The sequence below is a fragment of the Nicotiana attenuata genome, chromosome 6 (genome assembly GCF_001879085.1).
Source record: "Nicotiana attenuata strain UT chromosome 6, NIATTr2, whole genome shotgun sequence".
NCBI classification, from domain to species: domain Eukaryota; kingdom Viridiplantae; phylum Streptophyta; class Magnoliopsida; order Solanales; family Solanaceae; genus Nicotiana; species Nicotiana attenuata.
The window spans coordinates 23617114-23624536 of NC_031994.1; positions in this window are offsets into that span (position 1 = coordinate 23617114).

Here is a 7423-nt window from a genome sequence, read left to right on the forward strand (position 1 = left end):
AGAAATGAATAATTCCCGAGCTACTGTTCTCTTTTTACTTAAAAATTCGATCAAAATTGCCCTTCGCGTTCGCGGGAGAGGGGCCGCGTTCGCGAAGGGTAAACAGGGCAAGACATCGTGAACGCGTGAAAGAGAACGCGAACGCGTAGAGGAAAAATGTTGAGGTCCAAGATTGGCCTACGCGAACGCGTGTTAAGGGACGCGAACGCGATAGAGGACACAACAAATCATCGCGATCGCGATGGCTAGAGCGCGAACGCGATGAAGGGAAATACTGGGGCTTAAATTTGGCTTACGCGTTCGCGAGGGTGAAGACGCGAACCCGAAGTGGGAAGGCACAGAACTACGTGGACGCGGACCTAGTGATGCGAACGCGATGAAGAAAACCCCTGTGCAAAAATTGCAGAAAATCTGCTAACTTCTTAAGTGCAAAAACACCCCGAACCACCTCCAATTCACTCCCGAGCCCTCGGGGCTCCTAACCAATCACACACACTAACTCAATAACATCCTACGAACTTACTCGAGCGATCAAATCGCCAAAATAACATCAAAATCAATGAATCAAGTCTCAAAATCATCATTTTCATTTCAAACTTCATAACTTCAAATTTTTTATATTTAGGTCCGAAACACGTCAAACGACGTCCGATTTCGACCAAACTTTACAGAAAGCGCTTAACACATATTTAAGACTTGTACCGAGCATCGAAACCAAAATACGAGCCCGATACCATAGTCTTTTAATCAATTTTCATTTCCATTTTCCTTAATAATTTCAGAAAAACAATTTCACAGAAAAATTCATTTCTCGGGCTCTCGACCTCGAAATTCGACTCCAGGCATATGTCCGAGTCTCATGTTTTTCCACGGACCGTCCGGGACCGCCAAATCACGGGTCCGGGTCCGTTTACCAAAAATGTTGACCAAAGTCAACTTTAGCAATATTAATATCAAAATTCTTCAAATTTTTCACAAAGTTCACATATTTCAACATAAAAGCTTTCTGGCTTCGCGCTCGGACTACGCACGCAAACCGAGGCAACTAAAAGCGAGGTTTTCAAGGCCTCAAAAGCACGGAAATAGGAAGAAATCCAGTGATGACCCTTTGGGTCGTCACAAGTGGACTTTGCTGCATTTCGCCTATCTGGATCCGCCAAGACTTGGTGGAGGCATTTCTGTTTAGCTAGACCAGCAGGGTCACCGTCTTTGACTTGGGATCAGTTTTCAGAGTTGTTCCTGGAGAAGTTTCTCCCCGTTACTCAGAGGGATGCTTATCGAAGGTAGTTTGAGCGCCTCCAACAGGGTTCTATGACGGTCACTCAGTATGAGACCAGGTTCATTGATCTAGCTCGCCATGCTCTTGTCATACTTCCCACTGAGAGAGAGAGGGTGAGGAGATTTATTGATGGTTTGATTCAGCCGATTCGTCTCCAGATTGCTAGGGAGACTGGTAGTGAGATCAGCTTTCAAGAGGCGGCCAATGTGGCCCGCAGAGTTGAGATGGTTCTGTCATAGGGAGGTGGTCACGGGGGAGACAAGAGAGCCCGTCATTCCGGCAGATTCAGTGGTACCTCGTCTGGAGGTATAGATTCATATGGTAGAGTTCATCTTCCTAGGCCCTTTCAGTCAGCTCTCCAGGTTTCTCACGGTACATCAGGTGGCTGTGGTTCTCAGGCACACTATTCTGATCAGCAGTCATTCAGTGCACCGCCAGCTCCTATCAGCGCACCGCCACTTCAGATTTTCCGTGGAGGTCATTCAGGTCGCCAGGGCCAGTCACAGTTTCCTTAGCCACAGCGTTCGGAGGGATGTTATGAGTGTGGTGAGTATGGTCACATCAGGAGGGCTTGCCCGAGATTGAGGGGTACTCAGTCGCAGCAGTAGGGTCCCCGTCCTATGATTCAGGCACCAGATGCTCCGCAGCCAGCTAGAGGTGGGGGTAGAGGTGCCAGAGGTGGAGGTAGAGGTCATAGAGGTGGAGCTCAGACCACCAGAGGTGGAGGCCAGCCACCAGCAGTCCATCCCAGGGAGGTAGATCAGAGTGATGAGGCCCAGCCCTGATGTTATGCTCTTCAGGCTAGGCCCGAGGCAGAGGCTTCAGATGCGGTTATTACAGGTACGGTTCTGTTTTGTGATAGAGATGCTTCAGTGTTATTTGACCCGGGGTCTACGTATTCGTATGTGTCATCCTATTTTGCCCCGTATTTGATCATGCCTAGTGATGCATTAGGTATTCCTATTTATGTGTCTACACCGGTGGGTGATTCCATTGTGGTCGATCGAGTCCATCGCTCTTGTATTGTGGTGATTAGGGGTTTGGAGACTCGTGTAGATCTGTTGCTTTTAGATATGGTCGACTTTGATATTATATTGGGGATGGACTGGTTATCACGCTATCTTGGACAGACATGCCAAGATGGTGACCTTAGCTTTACCGGGTATGCCTCGTTTAGAGTGGAGAGGGACTCCAAGTCATTCTACCCGCCGTGTCATATCGTATGTGAAGGCTCGGCGTATGGTCGAGAAGGGGTGTTTGGCTTATTTAGCTTATGTTCGGGACTCCAGTGCTGAGGTTCCCTCTATTGATTCTGTGCCCATTGTTTGTGAATTCCCTGATGTTTTCCCTTCAGACCTGCCGGGTATGCCACCCGACAGGGATATTAATTTCTGCATTGATCTGGTTCCGGGCACTCAGCCCATTTCTATTCCATCATATCGTATGGCCCCGCCGGAGTTGAAGGAGTTAAAAGAGCAGTTACAGGATTTGCTTCAGAAGGGTTTCATTAGACCCAGTGTGTCTCCTTGGGGTGCGCCGGTGTTATTTGTCAAGAAGAAGAATGGGTCAATGAGAATGTGTATTGATTACCGGCAATTAAACAAAGTAACGGTCAAGAATAAGTATCCACTGCCGAGGATTGATGATTTGTTCGACCAGCTTCAGGGTGTCAGGGTATTTTCCAAGATTGACTTGCGATCTGGTTACCATCAGTTGAGGATTAGGGCATCCGATGTCCCTAAGATAGCTTTCCGCACTCGGTATGGGCATTATGAGTTCTTGGTTATGTCATTTGGGTTGACAAATTCCCCAGCAGCTTTCATGGACTTGATGAACCGAGTGTTCAGGCCTTATTTGGATTCATTCGTGATAGTGTTCATTGATGATATATTGATATACTCCCGCAGCCAGGAGGAGCACGAGCAGCACCTTAGAGTGGTTCTTCAGACTCTGAGGGATAGTCAGTTATATGCCATGTTCTCCAAATGTGAGTTCTGGCTGAGTTTAGTTGCATTTCTGGGTCATGTTGTATCAGCCGGGGGTATTCAGGTGGACCCAAAGAAGATAGAGGCAGTCAAGAATTGGCCTAGACCAGTATCAGCTACAGATATTCGGAGTTTCTTGGGGTTGGCAGGCTACTACAGACGGTTCGTGGAGGGGTTTTCATCTATTGCAGCCCCGATGACCAGATTGACCCAGAAGGTTGCCCAGTTTAGATGGTCGGATGAGTGTGAGGCGAGCTTTCAGAAGCTCAAGACAGCTCTGACTACGGCACCGGTGTTGGTTTTGCCCAGAGGTTCAGGGCCCTATACAGTTTATTGTGATGCTTCCCGTATTGGGCTTGGTGCGGTGTTGATGCAGGATGGCAAGGTCATTGCCTATGCTTCGAGGCAGTTGAAGATTCATGAGAAGAATTATCCGGTTCATGATTTGGAGTTAGCAGCCATTGTTCACGCCTTGAAGATTTGGAGGCATTATTTGTATGGCGTGGCGTGTGAGGTGTTCACTGATCACAAGAGTCTTTAGTACTTGTTCAAGCAAAAGGAGTTGAATTTGAGGCAGATGAGATGGTTGGAATTGTTGAAGGATTATGATGTCACCATTTTATATCATCCGGGTGGCCGATGCTTTGAGTAGGAAGTCAGCCAGTATGGGCAGTCTTGCTTATATTCCGGCCAGTCAGAGGCCGCTTGCTTTGGATGTTCAGGCTTTGGCCAATCAATTTGTGAGGCTGGATATTTCTGAGCCTAGCCGAGTATTATCTAACACGGTCGCTCGTTCTTCGTTATTGGAGCGTATTCATGATCGGCAGTTTGATGATTCCCATTTGTGTGTCCTTAGAGACACGGTACAGCGAGGAGGTGCCAAGCAGGTTACCTTAGATGCGGATGGAGTTTTGAGATTGCAGGGGCGAGTTTGTGTGCCTAATGTGGATGGGCTTCGAGAGTTGATTTTAGAGGAGGCCCATAGCTCCAGGTACTCTATTCATCCGGGCGCCGCGAAGATGTATCAGGATTTGCGGCAGCATTATTGGTGGCGTAGAATGAAGAAGGATATTGTGGCATATGTGGCGCGGTGTTTGAATTGTCAGCAGGTTAAGTATGAACATCAGAGGCCTGGTGGCTTATTTCAGAGGATTGAGCTTCCCGAGTGGAAGTGGGAGAGGATCACTATGGACTTCGTTACTGGACTTCCGTTGACCCGGAAGAAGTTCGATGTAGTTTGGGTCATTGTTGATAGGCTGACCAAGTCAGCGCATTTCATTTTTGTGGCAGTCTCCTAGTCATCCGAGAGGTTAGCTGAGATCTATATCTGGGAGATTGTTCGCCTTCATGGTGTGCCGGTATCTATCATTTCGGACCGGGGTACGCAGTTTACCTCGCGCTTCTGGGGAGCAGTCCAGCGAGAGTTGGGCACACAGGTTGAGTTGATCATAGCATTTCATCCCCAGATGGACGGCCAGTCCGAGCGGACTATTCAGATTTTGGAGGATATGCTTCGAGCTTGTGTTATTGACTTTGGAGGTTCGTGGGATCAGTTCTTGCCTTTAGCGGAGTTTTCCTACAACAACAGCTACTAGTCGAGCATCCAGATGGCTCCTTATGAGGCTTTATATGGTAGGCGGTGTCGGTCTCCGGTTGGATGGTTTGAGCCGGGAGAGGCTCGGTTGTTGGGTACAGATTTGGTTCAGGAGGCCTTGGACAAGGTCTAAGATCATTCAGGATAGGCTTCGTTCAGCTCAGTCTAGGCAAAAGAGCTATGCGGATCGTAAGGTTCGAGATGTAGCTTTCATGGTTGGTGAGCGGGTATTGCTTCGAGTGTTGCCTATGAAGGGCGTGATGAGATTTGGGAAGAAGGGCAAGCTTAGCCCTAGGTTCATTGGTCCGTTTGAGATTCTTGATCGAGTGGGAGAGGTGGCTTATAGACTCGCATTGTGGCCTAGCTTATCAGCCGTGCATCCAGTTTTTCATGTATCCATGCTTCGGAGGTATCACGGCGATCCAGCCCACGTGTTACATTTCAGCACTGTCCAGTTGGATAAGGATTTGTCTTATGAGGAAGAGCCGATAGCTATTTTGGACCGGCAGGTTCGTCAGTTGAGATCCAAGAGTTTTCCTTCTGTGCGTGTTCAGTGGAGAGGTCAGCCTCCTGAGGCATCGACCTGGGAGCCAGAGTCCGATATGCGGAGCCGTTATCCTCATCTTTTTCCCGACTCAGGTACTTCTTTCTTTTGTCTGTTCGAGGACGAACGGTTGTTTTAGAGGTGGAGAATGTGACGACCCAAAGGGTCATCACTTGTTTTCTTACTCTTTCTGTGCTTCCGAGGCCTTGAAAACCTCATTTAGGGTTGCCTCGATTTGCGTGCGTAGTCCGGGCGCGTAGCTGGAAAGCTTATATATGAATTCTGTGAGAAAAATGCTAAATTTTGATATTAATTTGATTAAATTTGACTTCGGTCAATATTTTGGGTAAACGGACTCGGACCCGTGATTTGACGGTCCCGGAGGGTCCGTAGGAAAATATGGGACTTGGGTGTATGCCCGGAATCGAATTCCGAGGTCCCAAGCCCGAGAAATGAATTTTTGTGTGAAATTGTTTTCAGGAAATGATTAAGGAAAATGAAAATGAAATTTGATTAAAAGACTATGGTATCGGGCTCGTATTTTGGTTCCGGCGCCCAGTACAAGTCTTATATATGGTTTAAGCGCTTCCTGTAAAGTTTGGTTGAAAACGGACGTCGTTTCACGTGTTTCGGACTTAAAATGGAAATTTGATGTTTTATGAAAATTTGGAAGAAATTATGAATTTTGAGGTTTAATTCGATGTATATGATGTTATTTTGGCGATTTGATCGCACGGATAAGTCCGTAGGATGTTTTTAAGATTGTGTGTATATTTGGTTTGGAGCCCCGAGGGCTCGGGTGAGTTTTGGATAGGCGTCGGAGTGCATTTTTCACTTAGAAAAAATCTGGTATGAACAGGCTTGCAGGCTTCGCATTTGCGAAGCCTGGTTTGCAAATGCAAACTCGCAAATGCGAAGGCCGGTTCGCAAATGCGAAACCAGCTCAGGCCTGACTATGATCGCAAATGCGATATCTTTCTTCGCAAATGCGAATGTACAGGGTTCGCAAATGCGAGACCTTCTTCGCAAATGCGAAGGTCCCCTGTAAGGCTTGGCTTCGCAAATGCGAAGCAGAGTTCGCAATTCCCATATTTTGGTCGGGGTTCGCAATTGCGAACCCCAATTCGCAAATGCGACATCAGAGACCCAGCAATTTCATACTTAGTCGAATTTTAAGTTATTTTTCACCCCACTTTCAAAATAAAACTCTTTGGGCGATTTTCCAAGAACACGACTTCTTCCAAATCATTTGTAAGTTTATTTTTACTCATTTCTTTCAATCTTTAACATCATTTAACATGTTTTCACCTTAAAATCGATGGTTTTCATGGGTAAAATTGGGGGTTTTGGGTGGAGCCTAGGTTTTCTATAAATTGGGGATTTAGACCTCAATTTGAGGTCCGATTTTAAAACAAATTGCATATTTGAGTTCGTGGGAAAATGGGTAACCGAATTTTGGTTCGAACCTCGGGTTTTGACCACGTGGGCCAGGGGGCAATTTTGGAATTTTAGGTAAAAACTTTGGGAAATTCATTTTTATGCATTCAAATTGATTCATTTAATGTTTATTAATGTACTCAAGTAATTTGTGGCTAGATTCGAGCGGATTGGAGTTGGAATTACGGGGTAAAGCAACAGTTGAGGCTTGAGTTGAGTTCAAGGCATCGAGGTAAGTGTTTGGTTTAACCCTAGCTTGAGGGAATAGGAGTTGAGTCTTAATTGTAACTTGTTAATTGTCGAGTACGATGTATAGGCATGGTGACGAGTATCTATACATTGGTGTCTAGCATGACCGTGAGTCCTCATTTTACGAATAGTTTGGTTGTTGTTATGCCTTCCATGCTTAATTGATGAATTCTATGTGTTGTAATGATCTTGTGAAAGAAATTGTGATCTTTGGACCCCCTTGGAGCATTGGCTCGGTTTGAAATACAAATTGTGAAGGTAAATGAGATAAGTAACTCCTTGGAGCATTGGCTCAAGTGATAACGTGAACTTTGAGATGAAAGTGAAAGAAAGAG